Below are 16738 nucleotides of genomic sequence, written 5' to 3'. Positions count from 1 at the left end.
TACCTTTTTTTTTAGGTACATTATGTACTGAAATAAAATGAATTGTATCCATAAAATAATAAATCCTTCATTAACTGCAATGTCTAGACTCTAGAGTTCCTTTATAATGAGAGTTGAGACGTTGACCGCAACGTAATGATTTGATAGCGCTGAAAATGGAAAAACAAAACTCTTACGAGAAGTAAAACCATATACCTATATTATATTATATACAAATATTAAACGAATTCGATACGTAATTTTATAATGTATTATATTATTTTATAATATAACTTATTATATCTTAAATATAAAATATTATTATAACTACTTTGTCACCGAGAAATAAGGAAAAGCTGTTAACTTGAATTTATTTGAAGCAAAGCGTTACTGGATTATGCAATAAGGTAGGCGATGTTTGGATCCTGTGTCTCAACTCTATTCTCAATTATTATCTTAGCGTATGCTCGATTAAACTAACCTCTAGCGCTTGAAAGTGGAACTAAACGCTGGCGCACAGAGAAACAAAACACAGGAAAATTCGCTCAGTGTCCATTCTTTATAATCCCTATTCGCTGGTCTCCTATTGTAGATTTATGACATATGAAAGATTCTTGTCCCTGAATTATATAGGCATATATATAGACACACACACACACACACACACATACATATACATATAGTGGAATCTCAGTACATTTCTCATTATTACGTTTTCCTGTTTAGTACATCTAATTTTGGGAGTCTCAGCCCCATTTCCATTAAACATACATTAAAATTACCCATTTACATGTTTGATGTCTCCCGCTTACTTTATTCAAACTTTGTGGTCGGCGGCCATATTGATGAATAATCGCATATTGCATGCGCATCCATTCTCTCTTCCACTTTCATCTTCTCACCTCTGCCGCCTACACCAATGCAGGCATGCAGCATGCTGCTACTTCATTTCTGTTAGAAGAAGACGAAGGAGGACCATCAGTAACTTGTTTCACTGTTGGTGGAAGTTTGTATGTAAGCCTCAAGTTTGTATGCTATGGATTAGAAGAAAGTAAGACATATTACGAATGAAGAAAAATGGAACATAATTAAAGAAGTGGATGGAACACACACATGAAGCATGTTGATATTGCTCAGAAACTCAACATTCCTCCATCAACACTGAATAACGATAGTCGGCAAAAAGAAAATAATAATAATGATCGAAGCAGCGTATTTAGAAGGAAATGCTACAAACGAAAACATATATATGAGGATCAGTTTCCAGAGTTAGAAAAAGTGTTACTAAAATGATGCAAACAAGTCCATACTTCTAATACACCAATCGATGGCACCGTGGTTTATGCAAAAACAGCGCATTTAGCACTAGAGATGGGACTTTCAGACTTCAAAGCTTCAAACGGTTGAATTGAAAGGTTCAAGAACCGTCACAGTCTAACATACAGATGTTTCCGAGACGAGACTGCAAGTGTGAATACTGACACTGTCGAATCATGGAAAAATACGACACTTTCAGCCATTATAGAAAAGTACAGCTCAAATGATGTTTTTAATGCAGATGAGAAAAAAAATTGTTTTTCCAGTAGTACGTTTTCCCGTATATGACGTTCAAATTTTTTTTGTCCCTAGAAAATTGTACTAATGAGATCCTACTTTTTTTTGTGTGTGTGTGTGCGTGCGTGTGCGTGCGTGCGCGCGCATATTACAAGTAGACCTACATAGATAATGTACACACGGCAGAAAAGAAATACATAGTACATAAGAATTACACAAATATGACATACAGAAATATATTACATAGAAATTACATACATATTTCTCACAAAACTGACCTATTACATGGAAGTTGCATATATACGACATAAAAAAGACATTAGTTACAAATACATAGCAGATATTACATTGCAAATACATTAATGTATTTGGATTTAAAAGTGAAATAAGAGTATTAAGTGCAGATTTTTAAAAGATAAATGTGGCCTCCGCGATCTCCAGATTTCAATCCGGCCGACTTTTGATTGTGGGGTTACCTTAAAGAACGAGTTTTCCTGACACATCCAACAACCCTACTGCAACTGAAAGATGCCATCTCGCAAGAAATTGCCAATATTCCAAGACATTATCTGCAAAATTCTGTGCATGGTGTCACAGACAGAATGCTGTACGTTGAACAAGAGAACGACGGACATCTTTATAATGTTTTGTAAACCCCATTGTTTGCCCAACACTGTGATGTTTTTGGTTTTTCCCTATCTCAAATATTATAATATTTATAGCGGTTTGTTTGAACTGACTTTTGAAATACCCTCTATAATTTGACTTTGCACTCCTCTATTTTACATTAGTAACTTGGAAACCTGTATGTTAAAATTGACCAAAATATCGATTTTTAGATTTTTACTTAATATTATTCCTTATTTAATTCTGAACAGATTGATATATACAATATTAGCGGTAGGACCTTTTTCAATGACTTTTTATGACTAAATGGCTGAGTGTGCGTGGGTATTTAAATGCATGCTAGTGTCACGCCCCCACTTCTGTAGTTCGTTCGACCACAGGTTCGACTGCAATCTGTTTCTATCATTATTTTCTCCTTGAATTCATGTAAGAAGAAGAAGAAGAGGAAAACATGTAAAAGACGAAAGTTGTGTTGGCTACTCTGTTCTGCAATAGTGAAGACTGTATGGAAATGTTTGAAAACATTAGTTCCAGGAAAGGGTTGGCAACAAAAATAAATTTACATTGCAGTAATTGTGAAAGTGTAAAGTCCACAATGACATGTGCAATGTACAGAAATAGGCTGTACGATGCAGGTACAAGACTTGTGTATGGTATGCGAAGCATTGGTCAGGGCAGACAGGCTGCACAAACATTTTGTGCTATTATGAATCTTACTCCTCCACCTGCTAGGTTTGACAGAGAAGTTTTCTTTATAAAAGAAGCCTCAATGAGACAAGCTGCAATGGAAACTGTGGAGTTGAATGGTAACAACAGAGACATATGTGGGGCTTTCGATGGCAGTTGGCAAAAGCGAGAGCATACGTCACTCAACGGTGTTGTCACTGCAACATCATTACTCACTGGCAAGGTGTTGGCAGTGGAAATATTGTCAGACATGTTCACAGGGAAAGGGAACTGTACATAAATGTACAAAAAACTATAAAGGTTATTAGTGGAAGAATGGAGGTGCATTGAACAATTTTAGGCAGTCTGAGGATTCTCTGAATATTCGGTATGTGCAATATCTTGGTGATGGTGACAGCAAGGGGTTCAAAAAGATACAAAAAGACAAGCCCTGTGGGCAAGGGGTAGAAATTGAAAAACTTGAATGCTTAGGCCACATTCACAAGAGAATGGGAGCACGACTGGAAACTAAAGGAGATAAAACTGGATGATGGCAAGACACTCGCAGGAGCGGGTCATTTGACGAATACAGAAATTGATCTCTTTCAGATCTACTATGGCTTAGCCATTAGAAGGAACACAGGGAATGTGGAAGAAATGAGGAAGAGTGTATGGGTTACATACTTCCATAAAATTTCAACCAACGAGAAACCGTACCATCAACTCTGTCCCAAAGGTCTGGATTTGTGGTGCGGTTATAATAAGGCACAAGCTCAAAATGTAGTATATGATCACAAACATTCCCTACCAGAAGCTGTCATGTTGAAGGTAAAGCCAATATTCAGAGATCTTGCTGACAAGAAGCTGGTAGAGAAATGTACACCCGGCTGCACCCGAAACCCAATGAAAGTTTCAACAACTCTATATGGGAGAGATTGCCAAAGACAGTGTTTGTGGGCATGAATGTCCTCAAGAGTGGTGTCCTGGATGCTGTTATCAGTTTCAATGATGACAGTAGCAGCAGAAAGAAAGTTCTGGAGTTGATGGACATAAAACCAGGATTCAATATGGAACATGCGCTATATGCCATCGACGTCCGAGGAGTAAAAGAAGGTGAGAAAGTGGTGCAAACCCAATCAAAAGAGCATAGGACTGCAAATAGGAACCAGAAAAGAAGACGAGAAGAGGAAGAAAAGGAAAAGGAAGATGATTACAATCCAGGGATGCATTGAAACTACAGTAACTGTAAGTTTGAACTTTATCCACTGTTTTCTCAAAACTACATTTTTTATAATTTAGGTACACTTCTCTAAAAAACTATTGCAGCTATCAGTCTGAAATTTGGAACAATGCTTTATTATTGTATTAGTAATTGTTTGCTACCACAATTACTGTTCTAACATTATTAGTTCCATTATCAGTGACACAGGATTGATTGTTTGTCTATGTAAATTAATTATAAAAAATGACATTGATTTAAATAATGTAAGAAATAAGTCAGCAGTCTAGCAGAGGTGGCAAATTATAGCCAAAAGCGTTATTACTAGGCCTCCAAAGTTTCAAATCTTTAGGCTTAATACATTCTTTGAAAAGTGTACCTATCAATTTGATTATGTATAATTAATTAGCATAATTTAGATCTGAATTATTCCAAAACTACTATGTCGATTTATATGCAATTTTAAATTATGTTTCCTCCTACTTTGAAGAACTTGTGTTCAAAATTTTATCTCATTATATGTAAAAGCAGCCTAGTTACTTACAAATACGTAAATGCATGAAAACTTAAAATTTTAACATATGGCTTCCCTTTTTCTGAAGCGCCTCTAAAAGCACATCCTTTCCTAGTTAGATGGTAATAAATTTGTTTAGTTTGTAATTGTAAGTCCTTTGTTCTGAATGCTTTACAATAGTGTTATCCCTCTCTAAATGTTGTCATTTTAAAATTGCCCTATTATCAGAACTTTCCAACCCCAATTGTATAGAACATCAGCAGTCTCAGTTGAGACTTGTAATTATCAAAATGTATTAATCTTGACACTACACAAGATCATGACTATAAAACATAACATTTATCTTGTCTGTAGATATATTTACATGTATTTTTTTCACGCATCTCAGTGTGATAATTCAGCTGTTTATTGATGTCAGACTCTTATCTTATTGGATTTACGTTTCTGACAGATTGTGTAACTCTCCACTCCTTGATACCTCTCTAGTATCACACGTAACTTCAAAGTTGAAACATCGCAAAAGATTTAAAAGTCCTCTTAACTTTGTTAAAGTCACTGACATAGCTCAGTCGACTAAGGCGCTTGCCTACCGATTCAGAGTTGCATGGGTTCGATCCCTGGTTGGATTTTTTTTCCCCTGAGGTTTTTCTCAACCATAAGGCGAATGTCTGGTATACTGTGGTGAATATACCGCCTCATTTCGCCAAATACCATCTCACTATCACCACTCCCATCAATGCTAAATAACCTAGTAGTTGGTACAGCATCGTTAAATAACGAAGTAAAAAAAAACTTTGTTAAAAAGGAAGTTTATAGAAATATATTTATAATACAGTTTTTTTTATAAAAGTAATTTGATCGAAACTTATCTGATGAGACGTTTTTGTTTATATTATCTTCTCGCAAGTCTTGCGGAATGAATTATTGCAGTTACTGTCAATCCCTCCTCCCCCACTGCAAAGCAGTGACCTCAAGGAGCATTGCAACACAAAATTTTGTTTTCTCAAAACTATTTGACGTATCAGAAAACTTATTTGACGAAACTTGTTTACATTGACTTCATCTATTACCACTGTGGATTAATGTATGTAATAGGTTCCCTTCCATGCTGTATATATAAAAGATAGAATATCTGTAAAGGAAAAGGATGAAGATTAGTAAGAATGTGTGTACAATCCAGGGCCCCAGTTATACCAGGGAACTGTTTAATATCCTAATACCCATCTGTTAACCTCTCTCTTCACTCAGCCAATGACGTAGGAAAAGAGAACTCGAGTGTTCCCTCTTAAAATACAGAAAATATCAGTTGCATAGAATCGTAGTATAAACAGGTGATTCATAGGAGAAATGGAACTTTTTCTGGGTTATTTTAAGTGATCCATTTGTTGCAACAGAAATGACATGGTATGTTTTAATAAACGAAATCCCTTCTGAAATTCTCTGTCACCCAATTCCTCGTAATAATTCTCTCTTTCTACTAATAAAACTCCACACTCAACATCACCTTTGTCCAAGTAATCCAAGTTCAACAATAATCGTCTTGAAATAATCAGCTGTGGATCTGGCTGCCATTTTGTTTTACTAGGTCTACTAATCGTTGGTTATCTCCTTTAACTCCTTGAATATGGCCTGTTAGAGATTACCGTGGTTAACCTCCAAGTCCAAACTGAGGTTCAGTGCATTGTAAAAATGCTTATCCAGGGTTTAGGTACAATTTTAGCTGGTGGTTACAATAATCAATATTGATGCATATGGCCATTAAATTTGAAAAGAGTATTCAATTGTTTATATGTCTCGTTCATTTGTTCTTACATCTTTTGTGTTCTGTCGTCACTTGGAAATCTGGATTATTGTTGTTATTGTTGATTAGATCTGAAGAGAATAAAACTACAAAGACTATTGAGCATTTCATGTAATAGTTGTGTTTGGGTATTAAATTATTTAAGAATGGTTTTTATACCCTTTAAGAGAGAACAGATCATATTTATTAATTAAATTTGGGTAATTACCCAAAATAAATTGTTTTTTTTTTCATCCTATAACATACTAACAATAACAATAATTCAGATTTCCAGGCAACAATATTGAGAACAAATGAATGAGATGTGTTGACAACGACTGTTGAATACTCTTTTAAATTTGAGTACCGGTATCATAGTATAGGGGTGCCATTTGAAATTTCAAAAGGGGGTGAGGAGGTTAAACCTAAAATGCAATTAACACTTGTTTTAATCTTTCCCCTTAATAACTGAATTGACGTGTTTCTTGTTTAAATTAAATTTAATTGAAATTAATAGTATTTAGATTGGGAAGTTTTGAAGTAGGCTATGTCAGTTGCTTAGCAACAGGTCATTCAGATGAAACACAGTAATTCCATTGTAGATAATTGTACATTCTATGCATTAAATAAACAAATACAGGAAAAGTAATCATTAATAATATAACACATAAATTGCATTCAATTTATACACTGTCAGTCATATTCATAATCCTTATGAATAAGAACCAGTTTCTTAAAAATCTAAATATCACAATGACATCCAACCAAGAACTTAAACATGTCATGCAATTATAGGGATCTTAGTAATCCTCTGTCACTGTTTCTATCAACCTACTGTCCTCTAAATATCTATTGCTTGTTAATTTATATTTTTGTGTCCAAGTAATGCATGATTTTGTCTTCATTCTTGCAGTAGGTGTTCATTTCGAAAGCATCTTTGTCATTCTTTCGTCTGACATTCTTTTAACAAGTCCATGCCTTTCTACTTATTTTCATTAAATATAATCATTTTGTTTCTAATAACCTTGTTTCTCATTTTACCTGGTGTAGATGTCATTGCTAATATTATCGAAAAATACATTTGTGCGAGATCGTTGCTTATTTGCTTGGTTTCTGCACAAAACCAATCTGCGGAAAGTCTAAAACTCCACATTCAGTATTCCCAACCTAACACAAATAACAATTTCGCTCTTCTTACCGCTTAAGTGACATATTGATTTTACTGCTTTAGGCTTTTAACATATTATTTTTAGAGACGTTCAATATAGTAATAATTATAAATTGGACACTTACCACTGCAATTTCACCTAAATTTCACTGTTAATTATTGTTTTTAAATATTTGCAAAAATTAAGTAAACCCTACAACTCCAGACGTATATCACTGCCTGCTGGAGTATAGTAAACATAGAAAACATTTTAAAGCAACAATGTTGAAGATAGATATTTTTGTTTTGCAAATTTGCCGTCATTGAACAGAAACCAAGATGGAGATTTCATTGCAATTAATTAGAAATTCCTCTTTCAAGTATGTAATAAACGATCTTCGCACAAAATAATGTATGATACACGAGCGGTATGTTTTCTTTCAATTCTTGGAAATTAAAAAAGCTCAACTACGTTTCGCTTTTTCAAACTTTTCCTCGAACATGAAAACTTCAACATACCGCTCTTGTAACACATATTACTATTTTTTTTAATTGGGTTATTTTACAGTGCTTTATCAACTGCAATGGTTTTGTAGCATTTGAATTAAATTAAAGTGATAATTCCAGTGAAATGAGTATAGCGTTCAGCACCGAAAGTTACCGAGCATTTGCTAAAAAAAATAGCCCTCCTCATCAAGGTAAATTTTTCAACCAGGTTGAACCTGAGCCTGCTCGTTTCATGGTCAGACATGCTAACCGTTAGTCTACAACATTGTTGCCATCAAATGTAAATCAACTAATAAGTTAAAATAATCTCTTTGTTCTCGATGACCTTTGTGTTTAGTGAAGCTGAAGTATTGTATATGATTTCTATACCTTTGTACCCATTGTTTAAGACTGTTAACATTTTATTCTTAGTTAATGAGCACATAAAAATGGAGCTGTTTAAATAGAGTAGCAACATTTTATGCCTACCTTTCAATGGCCATGACTGTCATTTGTTTAGACAGATGTAGGTATGTGGTTTGCTGAAACAGAAGCATTCTTCTTTTCAATCGATACACTTCTCTAAGTATCAGTGTGAAAGCTAGGTCTTGTATTTCCAGACGGAACAGGGAATATGGTTCACTTAGAAATTGTATTAAAGTGTTTGCAGGAAATGTAAATTAATTTAGCATCCAGAATATCTAGTTCGTATCTTCTACTGAACAAGGCAGCTATGATTATCTTTGCCAGAAAATGTAATTGTGAATTTCAGATTGTATTATTGTTATTTGAAACCTAACTGAAATTTAGCCTGAGTTTATTTGTAGTACTAGTTAATGTTCAGCTTTTAAAATGTAGGGTGTAAAGGAACACAATTCCATTATGAAGTTTTTGATTAATTAATAGTGCAGCATGGTTTGTCATCAATAATTGTCATCATGTGTAGCAATCTAATTTTTACTTGCTTGCTGTGCAAAGTATAACGATAAAATAAATTATTATAATGCTGCAAAAATTGATTTGATGGAAAGACACATTTTCATTGTCCTTAATTAAAAAAAAAATGTTTTTGGCATGCATATAACTATGTATAGCCTAAATAACAAAAATAATGTTTTTGACATGCATATTCTATGTATAGCCATCACACTAAATTCCTTTCTGACTGCTGTAAAGAAAGAAGTTTCTTTCAGTGCACTTTTCATTGTTATTGTTTTCACTTTCTTTGTGGTCTGTTTCAATAGATACATTTCTTTTATCATGGGAAGGCTGTCTCAAATTCATCAGTCACTTGCAACTCATTACCAATAATAAATGTGTTTTCAAATAGTACTTAATTATCCAGTACACGTGGATACAAACTGCCTGTACTATACAATGAATTTTCCTGAACTACAGTATTGCATTTTATTCACAGTTATTCATTATTCGCAAATCATTCATGATGTGTATGAATTATTCTTATTTTTATCAACAATAATCTGACTAGAGGTTTTGATTTATCTAGATAAAATCAAAACTCGAGTGGGATTTAATTGACTATTACACGATTAGACGAAAGTATATAAAGATTAGAAGTAACAAAGTACTCCAATACAATAAAATATTAATTGACTTACGAAAATTCAACTGTCTTCAAATGTATTATTGTACCATCTCAACATTATGCTGGATGGCAGTAGAGTGTTATGATTAGTTGTTTTCTTGTTATCAGTTGTGCCAACTATGGAATCTTCATTGAATTCTGTGGACGGTTACTAGTCAAGAAGGCTTTGTTGATTCAGTTTCATTTTTATTAAAACATTTGCATTCCACTTCAATCATCCGGATCCCAGCAATCAATGTCACTTGGCAGATGATTTTCAATAAATTAAACAATCTCTGATACGTGATATCCATAATATCATATAGCAGAAGCTATAACAAACATTACCTAAATAATATAAACGAGTGTTAGAAAAGTTTTAATTAGGGATGATGAAATAAACAAGAAACGTTTTAATTAACGCTGATGAAATAAAAAATAAACATGAATAATTTTATAAGAAACAATTATTGACAGTACAATTTTCAAATTTGAATGTTTTAGTGGTTGGTGGTTCAGTTGATGTTATATTGGACATGTATTTGTCTATACAAATACACTGTACTATTGTACATGGTGCTCCATTGTTGCCAGACTTTTGAGCTGGCAGTGATGCATCACTGCTTGACAGATGAATTCATGGTATATTTAGCTTATTGACCAGCCTCATGGTCTAGCGGTCAGAGCTTCTGCCTATAGTTCATGAGGTCCCGGGTTCGATTCCCGGTTAGAGCACAAGAATTTTTCCTTAAAGGGGATTATTCCTGTGTTCGTCCATGGTCTGGAATTTAGGTTAAGTTTAGATTTAAGACCTCTCCTGGCACCACATTATCATAATCATCCTATCACATCATCGGGGTAATGTAACTCCGCCTTCCAGGCGCCCCAACCTCAGAAGTGAGTTACAACTAAGCCACGGCCAGGAGAGAAGACCAGAAATGTCGAAAAGACAACCTGGTGGCATTGGATTAAAAAAAAAAAATATTGGACATGTGCGTAAAAGAAGTGAACTCGATGTGCATGGTGTATCCCTCAACTTATTCAGGATTTCTGAATGGTGCTCTTCATTTATTTGCAAATAGGGTTTCAGGGAAGATGCATAGCTATTACCAGTGATCTTTATTAATTCTTGTTCTTGAATGCCAATGCGAGTCATATTTGAAAGTGCTGTGCATCGACTGGAGTGGTTTGTAATTTTCTGTTTTTTGACGTCCAGACCAGTGCAGTTTAAAATGTTGGCAAACAAAGAAACAAATGCTAGGGTAGTGATAAACACAAACAAATGTTAAGGAAGCAATAAGATTAAACAAATGCTAGGGATGTGATAAAATTGTGCAATAAGCAGCCATGATTGGTTGAAAGATGTTCTTTAGTACCGTTTTATTAGTCAAAAGTAGTATGATATAGTAAAAGTGTAATAGTCACTTAAGTACCGGTCATGGATTTTTATTTAAAAAATTAACAAAACAGTGTACCTGAATTTGGCTGTAACATTCTTTCATGTGAAATGTCTGTAATACTCGACCTTGAAGGAGAGAAAATCGAAAAGTTTAGATACAAAAGGTTTTTCTGCAAACTTTGACATCTCTTGTGGTACCATGCAATCACAAGTGTAAGATGAACTTTTCATCATATAGTTTTCCATGCAGTCCAACTTGCTCCATTGTTTAATTATAGGATAGTGTGTATTCATCTTACCTGTGGTAGTGCCTTTTAATTTTTTTTGTTACTAACCTAAAAATAACATACCAAGAATAAAGATCTTTCACGCAATCTATAGGATTTCATAAATCCCCTGTAATTTGTTTGTTGTGATTTTGTTTTACATGAAATTACCTGATAAATGAAATTGTATGGATTAATTGAAGACCTTCCGAGAATAAGGATGTGACCAACAAAACTGTAATTCATGATTCAGAAGAATAATTTCAGGGGCATATTTCATTAGGCCTATATTTACTAGCACAGCCATTTGACTAATCAAGGATACAAGTTTATTCAACTATTGAATGCAGTAATTTATTGTTGAGCCATTTCATAGTTACATATCGACGGTATTTAGGTGAAAGGACTTATCCCACAAAAGAAATATTTTTTCAGGAACAGTAAAAATTAAATCTAATTAGTGTTGTGGGATTTAATCGATCAATCAATCAATTTCTGTTGTAAGATTATTCGATCAAAAATATTTAATCAAATAATCGAGTCAATTAAAATTAATCACTTGTAGTTGATATTAATTATTATTTTGTTAATACAAACTCATACTAAAAATTCCGACAATATTTCTCTCTCGGAAATTGCTTACTTAAAAGCACAATAGTGCTGATATTTTCTAACTGTAAACCTGGTAGCATAGGATCTGTGCACAAACACTTCAGAAAGAAATGGTGATATGAGGACAGTAACCTAGTCTACCTCTAGTGAAAGTTGAAACACAATGTGAAACCCTTATTAAGTTTTATGGTTTTCCAAGAAAACTTCCACCTTGTTGTCAGCTCATCTTCCTAGCATATGAAATACATAATTTTCTGAGATTCATCCCCCTCATCCCTTATAAAATAGCCATGTCTACACTGTGTGCAAATGAGAGCATAACTACCTTCTTCGCTTCTAAAATCTGGTATAATTCGATTACAATAGGGGCCATTCTTCTGTTTCTATACTGAGTTTGTATATGAGGATTATACTCGTATGTTTAGTTTGATAAAGAAAAAAATCAGTTTTCTGTAGTTTGTGAAAAGTGTAAACTCCATTATGTCATATGAGAATTTGAGAGGTAAACTCGGTGAAATGTTTGGATTTAAATTGAACGATCCTGGAGAAGTGGTTGACAGAAAAAAAAAGTTTTTTTTTTTTTGTGTGTAGTGATGTGGAAAACATTATTATTAAATGTAGAGCAGCACTTAATTCGGAGCATGTGAATGCACTCTTATGTTTAAAATCATGGATGAAGCAGTATTAACTAGGTGAGTTTTCATACTTTTTGTTACTTTTGTTTGTCTCAAAAATTCCCGGAGAAATTGACACAATAAATTATAAGCCTCATAATAAATATATTAGTAAGTAATTAAAATAGTTGTTTTGTAATATAACGATACAATATATAAAGATATACAACATTTAATACTTAAGCTTATCACCGAACACAAGTTAAATTTAACAATAATTGTGTATTGCAGTATATTAAAACATTTTTTCAACTCGATTAATCGATTAAATTCAAATAGTTAATCGATTAAGTATTTTGATCGATCAACAGCACTAAATTTAACACAGTATTATTATTAGTTACCGTATATGAAGGAATGTGAGTTAAACATAGTTGTCAAAAGTCATATCTCCACGTTTTGTAATTAAATTTTAACTAATTACGACAAAAGACCACATTTAAAAAAACTTCCGGTTAAGCCCTTTTACCTAAACACTGTCATATGTTACACTGAGACTGTATTTACAATTCTGTAATAATCTGAAAACGAAGTAGGAAAAAAATAGGACATTATTCACCAAACACAGAGTAATTTATTCTCCATACAGCTTATACAGTACATATATCCTGTAAACTTCAATAAAACACAAAATATATTTTCATAATTGGCTGTAACATATGTTACAAAAAAAATGGACACGTGAGTCCATGTATAGTCTCTTTAAGATGTAAATTTCTGTGAAGTGCACAACACTAGAATTCGACATTTTTTCTGATAATGCCAAAGATCTTGTGCTTGAAACTGACATGAATCATTCTTCTTAATGTATCCAACTGTTTGTTGACAACATAAAGTCCACTGTAGTCTTTTCAGTTCTTGTTTTTTCATAAGAAATGAGGGGTATTTTGATCGGTGTTCATTATAGATGCCTCAACTGAAACAATAGGGGCATACTTAAAGTTAAAATACACAGTCCTCATCATCATCATCATCATCATTGGCTTAACAGCCCAAAGTTGGCCGCAGCCCCCCTCAAAATTGATATCCAGGCTTCTCTATTTCTGGCAACCTGTCACCATTTCCTGATTCCCAACCGTTTCACATCTTCCTTGACCCCATCCATCCATCCATCCATCCATCACAGTCTCGATATTCCAACATTTCTTCTATTCTCCACTCTGCTTTCCATTATCCTCCTCACCATATCCCCTCTCTCCTTCTTCTGAACAGTCCAGCCCATCTTAGTCTTACCACTCTAATATCCGTAATAATGTTTGAGAAATCATATAGTTGGTAGAGTTCCCTATTGTACCTTATTCGCCACTCCATTTTCATTGGTTAGTCCATAGATCTTCCTCAGAATCTTTCTTTCAAACACCCGAAGTCTAGCCATATTGCCCATAGACAATACCCATGTCTCTGCTCCATATGTCAGTACAGGTTTTATCAATGTCTTATAGAGTCTTACCTTCGTTTCTCTTCTGAGTATTTTGGATTTGAAATACTTTAGTAGCATAAAGTAACATCTATTGGAACTCTGTATTCGTCTATTTATTTCTTCTTTAATATCATTCGCAGTATCCCTAGTCATTTTTAGTATCTATAATTCGTAGATATGGTAATTATATCCAATCCTATATTATTAATTGCAATGTTAAAATGTTTAATATGTTTGATTTTCTTGATGCCTTTATGTTTATTAAATAATTCTTGATGAATAATTCAATCATTAATATTTTTATTATGTTTTTTTTTTATTTATCTTTTCTGTCACTGAATGATGTCAATTGCCTCCAGCGAAAATTACTCTCCAGAGAGAACCTTTGATATAGAGTACATCATTGCATATCCTACATTTTTATTTAAAACATTCTTAATCTTTTATTTTATAATCTTGTCCACATCTGTGGAGTAACAGTCAGCGCGTCTGGCCGCGAAACCAGGTGGCCCGGGTTCGATTCCCGGTCGTGGTAAGTTACTTGGTGGAGGTTTTTTTCGGGGTTTTCCCTCAACCCAATATGAGCAAATGCTGGGTAACTTTCGGTGCTGGACCCCGGACTCATTTCACCGTCATTACCACCTTCATCTCATTCAGACGCTAAATAACCTAAGATGTTGATAAAGCGTCGTAAAATAACCTACTAAAAAAATATATTTTATAATCTTGCCAATATGTTCAGAAATACCCTATGATCACTTGTCCCAAACTAGCAGGTATAGCTGGATGAATCTATATTGAAGGTGTGGTTGGACTAGTCCATTACATAAGGCTGGCATCATTGAATGTGTAAAAAAAAAACCATTAAAATATGTACAAAACAATGGCTATTGATGACCAAAATGTGAAAAAAAATATCAAAGGAAATAAAAAGAGAAATGAAGGCCTTAATAGGGATATGTGACCAACATTCAACAGAAATACCCTAAAAATGGCCAAATAGAAAAAAAAATGCCCCAATAAATATGTCTTAGAACACTCCATTTGTCATAAAACATGTATATACCGTTGCTTACAAGATTACACAAGCTGGCGCATAGCACGATCGAGAGTAGGTCTCTGTGAGTCATGACAATTTCTGCCGCTAGGTTCGCCTCGCTGCCCTAAGAAATGATGAATAGTACCATTACAAAGCATTGTGTATCGTGAAAATAGTTCGATTAATTGTGCATTACTGATTGAGTACGAATATTATAAATATGCCAAGCATATTACAGTGTTATTTGAAGTTTGTTCAGCTATCTTTATAGCTTGCTTTTTAAATTACATATTGTCTGTCTTAGTTTTCCAATAAGCTGATTTTGTTTCCGAATTGTCCTAGTAATTTTTTTACGTTGTAATGTAATGGCTTTGGGAATTTTTTTACTTTCAATTGAGCACTGTGTGGCTATAGTTTTTTTATGTGCTTCATAGATTTCTTCAATTGAAACATTTGCTTCATTGAAAGCTGATGTACTATGTTCAACATTGGGTTTATTTTTCTTAGCAGGATGGATGTTATTCACCACTTCTGTTATCCTTCTTTTGTTGTGTCTACTTATGTTTGAAACATTTTGTTTATGTTTTGGAAAATCATCAAAGACGGATGGTACCACATTAGGAAGCAAACGTTTTAATGTTGTGCTAATGCTAAAATCAGCTTCTTTGAAATGTCTCCTGCAGACACGCGATTTCTTGTTTGGCGTCCAAAGAGTCCTTGGTTTGTCCCCTTCGCGAGAAATGGCTATACACCACTTCTTTCTTAGTCCTTCATCTTGTGGAAAACAATGAAACGAAAAATCACATTCTTTATTCTGGTTCGATTTGCACAATGGCACACAGCAGTAAACCATTTCAATCACACAAATTACAGGCTAACTTCCTAATTTAATAAATGCTAATTCAAAATATATTTACACGCACTAAAATACTACAGCGTTTACTATTACTATGCTCAATAGATTAATCTGTAGGCCTATAGAAATGTTTTTACCACTGCAAGAAAACATCGCGCAATAATTATACTTCTCAGTTATTGTGACGTTCGTATTTTTTTAAAAAAAGAGAGGGAAAAGTTAGGCCTTCTTGCAAATGCTTAATTTTGAATTCAAGGAAATTAAAGATAATGCAGTATCTTAATTAGTTGCAATATCTTATTTAATAACAATATTAATAATATTAGGTGAAAAGGGTAGGCTATAGTGCGTACATGTAAGATGTCAAGTTAATTTATTTCCGGAAATGTTTGGTGTATGAACTGAAGTACAGAGCAGACAGTCCCTCAGTTTATATGTAATATGTTTTAATATCAAGAATGACAGCCTTTTATTGTAATATAATTGAGGAGTAGAAGTTTGGAAATTACGTCTATTGTCCATAAAATATTGTACGAAGCATTTAATCAGCAATGGTGAGTCCTTTAAATGTCCCAAATGTCAAATGTCATTTAAGTGTTCTGCTATGAACATTTAGGGCAGAACAGCGCTCTGAGCGGCGGAATTGGCATTATGAGGGAACCACTTCAGACTCGTTTTTCAAGCGCTATGCGCCAGCTTGTGTAATCTCGTAAGCAACGGTATATACTAAAGCAGCTATGTTCCTGACTTATCAGAAAAAAGATGCAATTCAACAAAATCCAGGCCCTAATGGTGACAATTGTATGGTTCTGTATTAAGGTCCATGTAAAACAAAAACGTATAACATTTGTGTTGCCTTTAAAAAAAAAATAAAGAAAGGTTGGTTTCAACTTTTGCCCTCTGTGTTTCGCAACT

The 16738-nt window shown here is 33.8% G+C and overlaps 1 protein-coding gene across 1 annotated transcript in view; it reads left to right on the top strand.

Annotated features, from left to right (window-relative positions):
* Positions 1-16738, top strand: part of Nup153 (Nucleoporin 153kD) — a 48099-nt gene that overhangs the window by 5633 nt on the left and 25728 nt on the right. The window lies entirely within an intron of this gene.

The sequence above is a fragment of the Periplaneta americana genome, chromosome 1 (genome assembly GCF_040183065.1).
Source record: "Periplaneta americana isolate PAMFEO1 chromosome 1, P.americana_PAMFEO1_priV1, whole genome shotgun sequence".
Lineage (NCBI taxonomy): Eukaryota > Metazoa > Arthropoda > Insecta > Blattodea > Blattidae > Periplaneta > Periplaneta americana.
This window is presented reverse-complemented; position numbering and strand designations above follow the sequence as displayed.